This window comes from Tenrec ecaudatus, chromosome 12 (assembly GCF_050624435.1).
Source record: "Tenrec ecaudatus isolate mTenEca1 chromosome 12, mTenEca1.hap1, whole genome shotgun sequence".
Classification (NCBI taxonomy): domain Eukaryota; kingdom Metazoa; phylum Chordata; class Mammalia; order Afrosoricida; family Tenrecidae; genus Tenrec; species Tenrec ecaudatus.
Genome location: NC_134541.1, coordinates 129141767 through 129156280, shown reverse-complemented (window position 1 = coordinate 129156280; position 14514 = coordinate 129141767). Strand labels below are relative to the sequence as shown.

At 53.7% G+C, this 14514-nt stretch overlaps 1 non-coding gene across 1 annotated transcript; it reads left to right on the top strand.

Annotated features, from left to right (window-relative positions):
• Positions 1–1686: 1686 nt before the first annotated feature.
• LOC142423572 (U6 spliceosomal RNA) lies at positions 1687–1792 on the top strand. The gene has a single exon (XR_012779197.1). It is a non-coding gene; the product is annotated as a U6 spliceosomal RNA (small nuclear RNA).
• The last annotated feature ends 12722 nt before the right edge of the window (positions 1793–14514 follow it).

Here is a 14514-nt window from a genome sequence, read left to right as displayed (position 1 = left end):
GTGTGTGTGTGTGTGTGTGTGTGTTTGGCTTTGTTTTAAGTATTCTGGCTGCGGGGTGCCAAATGGAAGGGAGGTGCAGGGTGGCGAGCCCGAGATGTCTGCTGCGGCGGCAGCGGCTCAGCCGACGACAATGGAGGCAGGCAGCGGAGAGCAGGATGCAAAGGGCAGAGGCAGAGGCGGTGAGAAGCAGGTGGAGCAGGGGTATATTTTGGAAGTGGCATCTCCAGGTTGTTGTCAAACTGGGTGTGGGAGTGAGAGGGGGGAAAGCGTCAAGAATGCTTCTTAGGTGGAGGAGAACAGCGTCTCCTGAGCTGAGGAAGAATAAGGGCTGAGTCTGGAGCGAGGAGAGTTGAGCATGCCCCGGAGACGGAAGGAGATGGCACTGGGCAGCGGGATGCATGGGCCCGGGGCCTCTGACCCAGGAGTGAATGCCAGGGGTGGGAAGGTGAATGACCACGAAAGATGGGATAGGTGAACAGAAGAGTCAGTGGCTGTCACCAATGGTGCCCACAGGTCAGCCTGCTGTCAGAGGACTTAGGAGGTGAGACTCTGACTCAGCATCGCTAAACAGCCTTGATCCCGCCCTTCCTACTCCCCAGCCCTCAACCTCTCAGTGAAATGTAGAGCCTTCTGATTCTAGCTAGGTCCAGCCACACGCATCCCTGTGGTGTTCAGGGAGTAGAGATGCGGGGTGCAGTTGCGGCATTGGTCACACCCCGGAGAAGACGGGAATCGGTTCTGGGCCGTCCTCTGCCTCAGTCTAGAAACCTGTCCACCCACGGCGATTCTGCTGCTATTTGCCAGGGCAGGGCTTCCAGAGTCAGGGCAACACACAAGCCACCACAGTGTGACAAACTGACACACAAATGGTAGACCGCCTGGGTGGGGTATGGTTGGTAGGTGCCACCGAGTGAGTTCCAACCATATGCGCAACAGAATGAACCACTGCCGGGTCCAGTGCCATCCTCCCCATGGTTCTTAAGTTGGAGCCCATGGTGCCAACCACTGTGTCCATCCATCTCCACGAGGGCCTGCCTCTTTGTCCCTGCCCCTCTGCTTTACCAAATCCGGTGTCCTTTTCAGGGACTGGTCTCCCCAGATATGTCCAAAGGACAGGAGACCCCGGCTGGCCACCTTGTTTCTAAGAAGCATTCTGGCTGCACGTGTTCCAGAGCAGATCTGGTGGTTCTTTTGGCAGCCCCTGGTGCTTTCAATCTTCTGTACCAGCACCATTGTCCAAATGCATCGATTCTCCTTCGGTCTTCCTTCTCCAACATTCATCTGCCATACGAAGATGAAGCCGCTGAAAATACCGTGGCTTGAGTCAGGTGTATCTTAGTCCTCAAAGTAATAGGCCTGGATTAGGGCCACCCATGTCTGGACTTCTCCAGCCAGCCAGCCAGCCAGCGAGCAGCCCAAAGATTCCACCATCTTTCCTCAACCTCCCCCTGCACACACTCGATGCTTCTTCAAAGCTAGTTGAACGGAAACGTGCATAATGCATACTGGTCAGTTAGGAGTCCCAACAAGGAGGTCTCTTTCTTTGAACCATGCCCCTGAGCTAAGAGGACCGTTGGCTGGGCCAAGGGAGGAGGCTTATCCTCTGGGGAGGACTGTCTTCGGCTTGGGATGACTGAAGGAGGGTTTCTTTCTACCGGGCCCCAGGTCTGAAACATGCACTAACCCGCGCTCCCTACGGCAACACATAGTCTAGCACTGTAACGACACAGAGACGATTCACGTGGTCCCTGCCAAGAATGACATGAGAATTCATGAAGTGCTTCATATTTTTTGAACATTTGTGGCGGGGGTAGCGGGTGGGGGGGGATGCACCAACCAGCCTGCATCCAGTCCCAAAGCCTTGCCTGGCTATGGATGACATGATTAAGATGCTCCTTTAAAAAATTTTTTTAAAAACATTTTATTAGGGACTCATACAACTCTTATCGCAATCCATACATATACATACATCAATTGTATAAAGCACATCTGTACATTCTTTGCCCTCATCATTTTCAAAGCATTTGCTCTCCACTTAAGCCCTTTGCATCAGGTCCTCTTTTTTTCCCTCCCTCCCCGCTCCTCCTCCCTCATGAGCCCTTAATAACTTATAAATTATTATTTTGTCATATCTTTCCCTGTTCGACGTCTCCCTTCACCAAAAGATGCTCCTTTTATTGAGGACGGGACTGTGTTGAAATCTTGACCTTCATTATCTCAGTGAATCCTGTCAACAACCCCGAGAGGTGAGCCCTGCTGTCCCCATTGGGCCAAATGACACCCATGAAATCATCATCACCAGCCAACATCGCACGCCTCACCAAACAGAAGCAGTTCCATCCCTCACAGGAGGGGTGAGTTAATGAAATGTTTGACCAGCATGGCCTGCCTTTGGGTGTTAGAAATATCCAAATGCCCCGTGGCAGAAAAAAAGGTCCCCACGCCGGATTAAGGAAGTAGACACAGAGAGTGACTTAGGAAGGTCAGGTGACGTTCCAAAGGTACCCATTAAGTAGACCTGGGATTTCAACCAGGGTCTTGGGGGACTCTCAGAGGTGACCAGGAGATCTCTATGCAGGAGATACAGCAGTGGTTCTCAACCTGTGGGTCACAACCCCTTTGGGAGTTGCACGATCCTTTCACAGGGGTTGCCAGATTCATCCCAGTAGCAAAATGACAATGATGAAATAACAATGAAAATAATGTTATGGTTGGGGGGGGTCACTACCACATGAGGAACTGTATTCAAGGGTCGCTGCATGAGGAAGGTTGAGAACCCTGAGCTAGAGAATCATGGAAGGCATCTCTCTTCTCTGCTTCATCGTTTCGTTACCTGCCCCCGCCCCCCTCCCTGGCCCCAAGAACCACCTTAGTTCCAGGGTCGTTGCTCTACCCACTCTGAGGCCCAGTCTCAACAGCCTCAGGCTGGACCTAGGAGAAAAGGCTGTGTGTCTTGCCTGGGACAGAGAAATGCAATCCTTCTATCTATGCAAGTAACGGTTTACCCACTGGGCTTCCTGTTACGTTTGATCTTCCTTCCCTGGCCCCCCGCCACCCCCTCCCAGGGTATCTCTTATCTTCGAGTACTTAGGAGGTTTTGTGCTGGACCATTTATCACTGGGTGACAGTTGATGCCAGGACCAGCCTCTTCAGAAAGGTGCAGAGAAGAACAAGTCTAAGTGGGTCCCCAATTGTCCGCATGGCCACGGGCGTCCAGTCAATGCCACACTCTATCTTCCAGACAGGCTTCACTCAACATCAGGGAAGATGCTGGGAGCTGCAATAAGCCACCCCAAAGGCAGCTAGCTGGCTCTTCTGGTGGAAGGAGCTGGCTTTGGTTCTTGGACTCATGCTAAGTGAAAGAAATTGCTCTAGAAGTTGGTCTTCCTCAGCCACCCACTTCCTTGGGTAAAGACCCCTGATGCCCTGTGAAGTGAGTTCCGTCGAATCCTCTAACTCAGTGATAGTAAGGGTCCTGTACCAGCCTAGAGACAAGCCCCCATGGCATGGCACAGCCCAGTTCCAGGCCTGACCCTGCCTTCTTCAACCTGCCCCAAACCCTTGGCAGTCTGGGGTCCTGTTTGTACCTGGACACTCTCACCCCTCCTAAACACCAGAGCCCCAAGATAAGCTTCATGAGGTGCTGCCAGACTGCTCGCCCCTCCTCCTTTCTGCTCCTGCCACCAGGTGCCCATCCACCCAAGGACACCTGCCTCCTGGGAAAATCCTCAGCATCTCAATCTGGGTGTCTACACCCCTGATCACCATCCACCTGCGAGGCATCCAGCACCCACGCTTCTGACCATTCAAACTCCGAGTTCAAGGCCCACGCAGATCTCAGTCACCCTGAGGATCTGTCTGGATCCTCCAGAGGCCTGCAGGGCCTGAATCATGGCAGGGCTGGACAGAGAAATTCCATATGACCTCAGGTTAGGTTGACCAAACCACCCGTGGAAGAAAGGAGTTGTCTCACCAGGTTACCCAGAAATGGGACTCCCGTAGTCAGAAGGACTCAGCTCACTGACTTGGATGAGGGGCAACAAACACACAAAGGAGTGGCCCAGATGAAAGCTGACCACCTCACCAGCCCCTCCTCCACCACCACCACTTCGGGGCTCAGGAAAGAAGTCAGGGACAAAGGGAGCCACGTGGTGCTTCTGTGGGGGACTAAGACCGCTATGCCTGCAGAGAGCTTTGTGGTCTCAAACTGCCTAGTGAAAACACACAGGGGGCACCTCAGGCATTGGGGGACATGGGTAGGATGGAGACAGTGTGGTGCCAGGCAGTAGATGGTAAGCTGCCTGTGCGGAAGCCTGCCAGATCATTCATTCCTCTGCCCAGGGGGTCCCTTCCACAACTGTGTATTGAGCATCTCTATGCTTAAAGGGCAATGAAACGGCCAGACACATTGGTACCGCTGCCTGGGGTTCAAGTATAGGAAATTCTGCATGACCTCAGGTTGGGTTGGTCAAATGCTGAGGCAGAGAACACCAACTCTGCTCTGGCTACTTTGTTACGTACTGTCTCCTTCCTGTCTGTGCGCTGGGACTGTGAAGTGGGCGCATCCGCCCTTGGGCGGGAGAGCATAGGGAGAAAATCCATCAGGGTCTCCCGTGGTCAAGTCACCCACCTCTCAGAGCGTCGGTTTCCTGATCTGGGCAATGAAGTGGCTGGGCCCTTCCAATGGAGACATGCTGAGTCCCTTCTTGTCACTCATGGTTTTACTCTCCCATTAGATGGAGAACAGGCGCTGCCCCACACCCCCTGGGCCTGCCCAGGGTCCACGACTGAGTAAGCCTAAGCCAACGTGCCACTCCATTCCCAGGCCCCTCTGTGCTTCTGCACCCAGTGACTGCCACCTGCTCAGAGTTTGAAGATCAATCCCCCTTCCAGGGCAGTCACTGCAGACACGTGCAAGAAGTACTTCCTCTGGGGGAGGAGAAGCCCTCCTTCCTGACCCCACCCACTAGGGGTGCTCTCACCCTTTCTTTCCCTGTCATCTAGTCAATTCTGACTCACAGCGCCCCTGTAGGGCAGGGTGGAACTGCCTGCCCCCTGTGGGTTTCTGAAACTAACTCTTCGTGGGAATAGAAAGCCTCATCTTTCTCCAGAAGGATGGCCGGTGATTTCGAACTGTCGACCTTGAGCTTAGCAGCCCAATGCGGAGTCATTATACCACCAGGGCTCCATTTGGGTCAGCACATCCTCCTTCCAACCACAAACAACCGTGTCTCCCGTAACATACTGCTCACTCAGCTCCTTCTAGGGTGGCACAGCTCCCCGAAATCCCCTCCCCACCTCCCTGTGAAGGTGCCCTAGCACCCCCACCAGCTCCATCCCAAGCCTTTCCTGCTTTCCTGAGGGCAGTTGGGGACTCGGTTTCTGTCCTGCTTAGGGAGGAGCCACGGGCCTTGGCAGCCAGAGAATCGCAGGCACAGAGCCCAAGGCCACCGGGCCCCCGGGACCCGGGGGCCCCCGCGGCTGGCGGCGCCGCCGACAGCTCTGCCCGCGCCTGGCAGGGAGCGCCCTCCGCGGGCCGCACGCCCGGCAGGTCCCCAAGACGGGCAGGTCCCCCAAAGCCGGGCAGGTCCCCCAAAGCCGAGCAGGTCCCCAAGCTGGGCGCGCTCTCTCCCAGGGCCGCTCCTTCCGCGTGAACCCACCGCCCCCTCCAGCTGCGCGTCCTCCAAGGTGAAGGGTGCCTCAATGCGTTGCAGATGTGCTGCCTTCCATTTTTGGCTACCGCGCCGCGCCGCTCCCGACAGCGGCGTCCCCAGCGCGATCCACGCCGGGTTTTCCGTGCCTCCCGCCAACTTTTTCGAGCCGTAGTTATTTGATAATGATTTTTTTTTTTAAAACCTCTCCCAATAATTGTTACCCTTCCCGCGCGGTGCAGTTCAGGTGATGGGCACAGACTCAGACGCCTCCTCCCCCCGGGGCCCGAGGCGCCGGCTCCTGCCTGCCAAACCCGCCAGGAGGGTCTGGTGGCTGGCGCGGCGCAGAAAGGCGACTCCCACGCCCCCCTAGGCTCCCCCCTCAGCCCTGCGGGCCCTCCCCGAGCCCCGGCCTAACCGCGGGGGTGCTTGGCACCCGACGCACGACCGCAAACATTTACTGAGCACCTGCTGGGTTGTGAGGGGGCTAGGTGGCCCAACATTCAGACTCAGCAGCCAAGCAGAAGCGTAAGGTGACTGGTTCGAAGCCACCCGGAGGCGTCGTGGAAGAAAGACCTGGAGATCGAATGCAGCAAATGCCAACTCTTGAAAAGCCTCGCTCAATTCTGACACCGGAGTGGGAATCAATCAAACAGCCCCTGGGTTTTCCCGGTGTGGAGTGCCTTTACGGACCTAGGGCTGCTGCGTAGTGGTTACGCATTGGGATGCTAACCCCAAGGTCTGCAGTTCAACACCACCGCTGCCCCTCAGGAGACAGACGGGCTTTCTGCTCTGGTAAATAGTTGCAGGCTCTTCTAGAACTGATGTAGAGGTGATGGTACCGCTCTTTTTAATATCATTGAACCTTGAAGTATCTGATGCGTGAAAGATATGTCAATAAAACAATTGTGTTAATAATAAATAAACCAATGAAATGAAAAGGAAAAAAAAGTTAGACTCAGAAAGCCACAGGGTCAGTTCTACCCAGTCGATCGGGTCACTATGAGTCAGCATCCCCTCATGGGCAGTGAAGTCTTTTTGGAGTGGCTAACCACTGGGAGTTCAGGTGGCATCGTGTGTTCCTGGTGGGGCTGCCAACTGCAAGGTCAGCAGATTGACACCACCAGCTGGTCAATGGGAGAGAAATGAGGCTTTCTCCTTCCATGAAGAGTTCCAGTCTCAGAAATCCAAAGGGGCAGTTGCACCCTGTCCTAGAGTGTCGCTATGGGTAGCCGCAGGGATCTGGTTTGGGAGTTTAGTACCAGGTTCCTAGCAAAGCTGGCACCTCCAATCCAGGGAGACCAGCTCCACAAGTGCAGAGGAGATCTGGGATCACACCGCGCACCTGGGAATGTCGAGAGGGGTGTCAAGGGCAAGAGTTCCCCATACGGAGCTTGCCCCAAAGCTGAGTTCTTCGCCCCTGACACCACCCCCACCCCAGCCCCTGGGAAGGGTCTCTCTGATTTTCTCCTAAGAATCTATGGGGTTTTCAAAAAATGGCTCATGGTGTGGGATGGATAGGACAGGGGCCCAGACTGCTGTGGTTCCTGAAGCCCACCAAGCAGGGAGCTGAGAAGCAGGTTCCTAGGCCCCTCAGACTCCAGTTCTCCCCCCCAAAGGGGGCATAGGCTGGGGAGCATCTCAGGTGAGCTCCTGCTTCCCCACCTGGGGGTAAGGGGATTGTCCCATCTGAGTGTAATGCACAGGGGGGTGGGCAAAGGCCCCTTTGTGGGGGCAGGCGAATCAAAAGCCTCACGCTCTCCAGTTACCTGTCCATTTCCTTTCAGTGTCTGTGGGAGCCTATCCTGCCAGGTGGTCCCACACGCGGCAGCAGGTGGACTCTGAAATTAAGAAGACAGAGAGGCAGGGTTGGGGACGCAGAGAGCATGAAGGGGACCCATCATCTCCAGAGACAGGGGGTCTGCTAGTAAAATCATACCACCTTTCCTTTTCTCGCCACGGGCCCTGATGTCACCCACTTCCCCAGAGCATCCCTCCCATCAGTCCCCCAATTCAGAAGCCTGGCTCAGGGACACAAATTGGAGGGATTTACCTGAGCCCACCTGTAACACACACACACACACACACACACACACACCTTTTCTGCCTGTTCTCCACGCAGAAACAGTGAGTCACTTGCCTGCACACGGCCCCGCTAAACTAAGCACAACAAACACAGACCAAACTTTTACTGATTCATGTATCCAAAATGTTCCAAGTGGGACATCTTGAAAGAAGTGATTTTCCTTGTCACATCTGTAAAACTGTATGACTCAGGGTTTCGTATCATTATTATCATGATCAATGGACAGGGGGCTCCTGCTCTTCTCAGTGTCCAAGGCGCCCCCCCCCCCCCGCCACTGGAGAAGCCCCCTCTTCCTGATTCCATGGGTCTAGGCAGGCCCTCGTAGTCCACCAGGAGGGGGCTCCCAGAGAAAGCTCCCCTGACAGAGGGATCAAATGCAGGGCGAGAGGCACCCTGTCTGCACAGGGGCAGGATTTATCTCAGTTTGGGGAGGTCTGGGGCTCCCGCAGCCCTAGATCATCATTAATTCCATCAAAGAGGCGACTGTGAGCTGAAGGAGCAAGACGCATAGCCCCAAATTGGAAACAGCCTGGTGGGCTCCAGGGCGAGAGCCAGAGGGGAGAGGGGAGCCCCGGACAGCGGAGGAGTCCCACAGACACAGCACAGGAAGAGGAGGAGGAGGGGAGAGAAAACATTCCACGCGGGCTCCAGGGGAGACTACGGTGCAGAGGTGGCGCCCAGCCAAGTCTGCGAGTCAGCGCCACCTCCCCAAGGAGACTCCGGGCCCCAGGGCCTAGAAAGCAGGCAGAACTGCCGCCCACCATTATGAAGGGCCTACTGTGTGACTATCCCCACCCCACCCCGCCCCACCCCACCCCAGAACACACCGTCCTACGCCCTGTCTCACTTCACGCCCAGGGTCAACCGGTGGAAAATGGAGAAAGCATTGCCTTGGCTTGGTGGTTAGTGATCCCGCTCACCATCCCTATGGGACCGAGCAGAATGGCCCCAAAAGGGTTTCTAAGGCTGCTCTGGGGTTTCTAAGCTTTGCTTTATAGGCAGGGAGACCTAAGCACAGAGGGAGCATGTCCTGGCCTACCTCACCCTGAGTGCCTGGCAGAGTTGTAATCTAACCCAGGAGCCTGCAAGGACCAGCTAGTCCAGGAGGGAAACTATGTGTGCCTGGGGTGTGGGGGGTGGGGTGGGGTGGGGGGATAATTGCTTAAGGAGCACTGGGTTTCTGGTAAGGATGATGGGGAAATTGGGGGGTGGAGGATAATGCTGGGTGCCCAACATGATGAACTTGACTCGTGTTACTGAATTGCACATGTGAAAATGTTCACATGGCCAATATCTGGGGACCTACCTAGATCTATCTTACCACTGTAACAAGCAAAAAAAGGGCGGGGGATGGTTTAAATTTTCAATAAGAAGGAGATGGATGGGCTAAGCCGCAGGGCACTCAGGAGGCAGTAGTAAAGACACCGTAGACTTGTTTTGGAGGGAGTAGTCAGTGAGACATGAGATTTACCGGTGGCAAGAGCCAGGATGGGATAAGCAGCCATGTGCCAACAGCAAGAGTAGATAGAACGTTATCCATGGAAATGACTCCAGTCCGGGAATGATCCCCAATGGATGCACAGAGATTAGCAGGAAAGAAAGGAACCGATCACTGAGTTGTGGGAATCAGGAGATTCTCTTTGTCCTCTGGCTGGTCTATAACAAATAGGATTGCTTTCACCCCACCCCACCCCCAAGTTAAAGGGGAAAGTTTTGCCAACATGTTCTGATGAAAAAATCAAACTTTGAATTGAGTTAAAAAACCTTCACAGTGAAGGCATATATACTCTTCTTAGACTGCTACCATGGAATCCCTGGTAGCATAGTGGTTATGCATTTGACTGCTAACTTTAAGGACAATGGTTCAAAACCACCAGCTGCTCTGTGGGAGAAGGCAAAGCTTTCTTACTCCTATAAAGAATTGCAGGCTCAGAAACTCACAGGAGCAGTTCTACCCTGTTCTATGGACTCTCTCCGAGTCAGAGTCGACTTGTTTGACATTTGTGAGTCTGAGATGCTACTAGAAACATGTTGCTTTTGTTCTATAATATAACCTTTCAGCAGTCCCTCCCTCCATTCATAAATTTCTCTTGTTTGTTATACATTTCAACATAAATTACAAACATCGATCTACTGCCCCCAAGAGCACCGACAGGCATATCAGGAAATGTGTTTCTAATCACGACTTACAGGACAGGCTTCCCTCTGAGAAGGGAGCCCCCACCCCACCCTCCTAGCAGCAGACTGGTCAGAGTCTGGGACTGGGTTTGGCTTGAGGCCCAGTCCCCTTGCTTTATTCTTTGGGAGACCCCTGGCCAGCCCCCAGAGCCCTGTGGCTTCCTTCCACCAGAGGCAGGGATATCCAAAGAGAAAAACCAACTCACCACCATCGAGTGGATCCCAATGCACAGCGACCCTCCAGAACCGGGGAGGACCGCCCCGGCGAATTTTCCAAGGCTGTCACTCTTTACAGGAGCAGAAAATCTTATCTTTCCCCCTCAAAACCAGCAGCCCAATAACGAGATACAAACAAGCCTCACCTCTCCCTTTCACCTGAAGGTGTGGTGAGGGCTATCTGTAATGTTTGCCCCCACCTTGAGCTTCCTTCAGAGTCAAGTTACCACACGTAGTTTAACAGATTCAACCAGGTACCGTTTCCATTAGAAATTCAGAGGAACAACATCTTTTTAAAGTTCTAAATAAATAAATAAAAATAAAGTGCAAAGTTTGGAGTCCCCACCAGAAACTCACCACCTACCACCCCCACCTCCAACCACCACCGCCGGAAGAAAAAAACAACAACAACAAAGACCTCACCCCCATCGAGTGGATTCTGACTCATAGCAACCCTGTAGGACAGGGTAGAACTGCCCCTGTGAGTTTCTGAGACTTCAAACTGTACGGGAGTAGGAAGCCCTCAGAGCAGCTGGTGGTGTTGAACCACTGACCTTAAGGTTAGCAGCCCAATACATTACCACTATGACACCAGGGCTCCTCCCTCCCGACCAGAGTGCGACAGACCATAAATGTTGGACGTGTCACCTACCAGGAGGCCTCTGTATGCAGCTCCCACGCCTGTAGCCCCTGTCTTCAGGGTCCATTCACCTCCCCTAGAGAGGTGGCCTCGGCCTCTGGCTGCCTGCCACCACCACCCCTGGGGAGCTGGAAGGAGCAGATGGGAGCTCATACCAGGTCACATGCCACATTGTGAAGGGGAGACTCTGAGAGGTCCCAGCAAATGCACCACAGGGCAGAGGGCGCGCCCAGCCCTCCCACCTCAGCAGGGCTTTTCCTAGGCCTGCATGTGCCTTTGGAGGAGAAGACAGCTGCAGCTGGTGGCAGTGAGGAGTGACAGGAGCAGCCCAGGCTCAGGAGAGGGCGCTGTGGATGAAAAGAGGTGGTATTGTGGCGACGGATCTTACTGGGACCTCCTTTGTAGTCAGGTGTCATCCAGTCAGTTGGAGCCCATCATGACCTGTGACCTTATACACAGCAGGAAAGAGCCCTGCACCACCCTCACAAGTTGTTCCCATGCCCGAGTCCACGGTCTCAGCCACAGTGTCAACCCAGCTCCTTGGGGCTTCCCTCTTTTTTCCGCTTCCCTTCTACTTAACCAGGGGCTCATCTCTCCTGACAACTTGTCCGAAGGATGTAAGGCAAAATCTCTCCCTCCTGGCTTTTAAAGAGCCCTGTTACTATACTTCTTCCAAGACAGATCAGTTGGTCCGTGGTATTTCCAATATTCTTCTCCAGCCCCACAATTCAGATGCATCTACTCTTCTGCGGTCTTCCTGATTCAATACTTGCAACGTGCATATGAGGCCACTGAAAATACCACGGCTCGGGTCAGGTGCACCTTAGTCCTCAAAATAACACCCTTGCTTTTCAGTACTCTAAAGAGGTCATGTGCAGCAGCTCTACCTAATGTATGTAACAGGTCCTTTGATCTCTTGGCGGCTGCTTCCGTGAGTATTTCTTGTTGATCCAAGTAAGACAAGCATCCTTGACAACTTCAACCTTTCCTCCATTCGTCACGGCGTTACCTATGGGTTCAGGGTTCTTGTCGCCTTGACATTGAGTTATAATCCATCCGAAGGCTGCGATCCGTGATCTTCGTCAGCAAAGGCTTCAAGTCCTCCTCACTGTCAGCAAGCAAGGTTGTGTCACCTGCATGTTGCAGGTGGTTAATAAGCCTTCCTCCGATCATGATGGCACAGTCTTCTTCGTATAAGCCAGATTCTCTGAGGCTGCGCTCAGCACACAGACTGGACAAGTATGAGGAGAGGATGCAACCCTGACACACACCTTTCCTGGTTGCCTTCAGACTCCCCAAACATGGCCGAGTCCCATCTGGTGCAGCCTCCATAAAGGGACCCTATGTTGAATCTTTGGAAAGGTTGCCGCCTCTGCTACCTTCCCTCTCCTTCGGGGCTGGATCCTTCATCCCCGAGCCTGCCAGGCATGGCTGCAGCCTCTCCAGGCAACACCCACCCTGCCCCTGGTATCTCCTTGTTTCCTTTGTTCATTCAAATTGGACCCAAGTGTTGAACAGGCAGTGAGAACCACCCTCTCCCCCAGTGCACCTGAGGCAGTAGCAAGAAGTCAGTGAGATCTTTCTGGTTAGCTTTCCCCTCGCAAAGCCTTATTTATTGTTTAATAATCTGTGAACGTTTCCACCAAACGACATGATCGTTTCTAATATGTCATTCCCGCCAGCCCACCGACAACTCGCTCAGCCGAAACCCTGGCTGTCGGTCTGGGGACCTGGGAATTAACGTCTGGAAGCGGAAATACAGAAGCCAGGCCCGCCTGACGGCAAGGTTCTCAGAGGCCGAGAGGGTCAGAAAGCAACCTTCGCCTCTCGGCCAGTCCTGGGAAGTCCTCCCCGGTACCTCGGGATCCCTCATTGGCCCTCATTTTGGTACCAACTCCTGCCCAGCTGTTCTCGGGATCAATCACAAGGTTTCTCTTCAGGTTTGATCTTGTGACAATCAGTCAGAGATGACCCTCCTCACCCGACACAGGCTGTGGCCAAGCCCACAGCTGGGCCCTCAGAGGGTGACGATCAGCGATCCTGGCAGAAGCAGCATTCCAAGGTGTGGTGACCTTGAGGCTCGTGGTCTTGTCCTTCAATTGGATCTGTAAAGGTCTCCCACTGTCAGGCCATCGCTTCACGTATTGATGCATTTCATGCCAAGAGGCGCTTTAAAATACACTTGGTTCTGTTGGAACCACCAGGTTGGGGGGGGGGGTGTGGATTTCCATGCTCGTCCCCCACGCACCCCTGCCCCACATACCAGAGTGCTCCTTCTCAGAAAGGCAGGCTCTTCTTGTGTTTGTTGTTGTTGTTGCTGCTGCTGTTTTATTTTTCCCTTTGAAGCCTCAAGACCAGTGGTTGGCAAGTTTCCTTTACTCGCTATACCAAATGGTTTCGAAAGAGTCATCATTTCTGGGAGATGATGCACAGTGAAAGATGCCTTTGCTTGTGAAGGCGATGGAAACATGCCTTCGGCTTCACTGTGAAGCTCATCAGGACAAGCCAGACAGAAAAACAACCCTCCTAGAACCTGGAGCACGCGAAAAGGGATCCACAGCTCCCGGGCCATCTGAGCATTCATCCTTCAATGCTGTTTCCCAGGTTTCAGCAACCCCCACCAACACCTCCGACAGTGCAGAGAAAGCGTGGCGTGGCGTGGCGTGCCTCCCCTGCCCCCCATGCACTCAGCCAACTGCCCGGTTTCCTGCCTGTTGCTTCACCACTCGACTCAACCCAGCACTCTGGGCTTTTGAGCAAGCACCAGCTCTTCGCTGATGAATAGATAGCGCACGAGAGAACCCAGAGCCCCAAGAGCCCCCGCGTGCGCTATTGTCTTCAGTCTACAAAGTCCAGGGAAAGAGATAACATGAAGATCCTTCTAACCTTCTTCCTCGTCCCGCGCTGCCACGCAGTCAAACTCGACACCCCTTTCCAAGCCTTCTGTTGGGGTGTTGACTAGTCAAGCACTTAAGTCGTCGGACCATGGAGAGGCTGGTCTTAGCCATCTTGTCAAGACCAGAAAAACCAAAGCGTCTCCCTCGTTCACACAGGGGTTGAGATTTTCCTGACCGACGCTGCTTCCTCGACTGTCCCATCGGTGCCCACGTCTCATGTTACAGAATTAGAAGCCCTTGGTCTCACCGTCAGAGCCCTGCCATGGATCCTGGTGGATGCTTCTGGGCACTCCCCTGTGGAGTTCGCCGGCTCCTCCAGGCATCAACGGATTCATTCGTTAGACGACAGTGCGCGCTCTCGTTTGTCTCTTCCGGCAACTCCCTCCAAATTACCTCGATTCACAGATGAAATAGACTTGTCATGACTTTCTAGCGATAAACACTGTTTTCCAAGAAATAAAGTATGTTTAACTCAGAATTTCAGGAATGTTCTTGTTTCCTCGAGCTGTGATGAGCGAGCAGATCATAATTTGTTAGTGACAGTTTCACCAGAGGAAAATCAATAGTCTCCCCTCCTCTCCTCCCCCCCCCCACCGTGGCAATGATTTCAGATGCGTTTTGCTTCTACCGTGCCTTCAGAAAGTATAAAGAGGTTTATGTGTTTGTCCTGGTGGTTGGTTTCCCAAACAGAAACTCCTTGGGTCATGTGAAGGATTCGCCTCGGTGGGTATATTTGGGGGCTCAAATCAGCAGGAGTGGTAATTGGGGTGGGGTGGGGGTGGGCCTTCACATCCCCATTTCCTACCCCTGCCCATCCGAATACCAAGAACCTTTGGCATTTCCAGC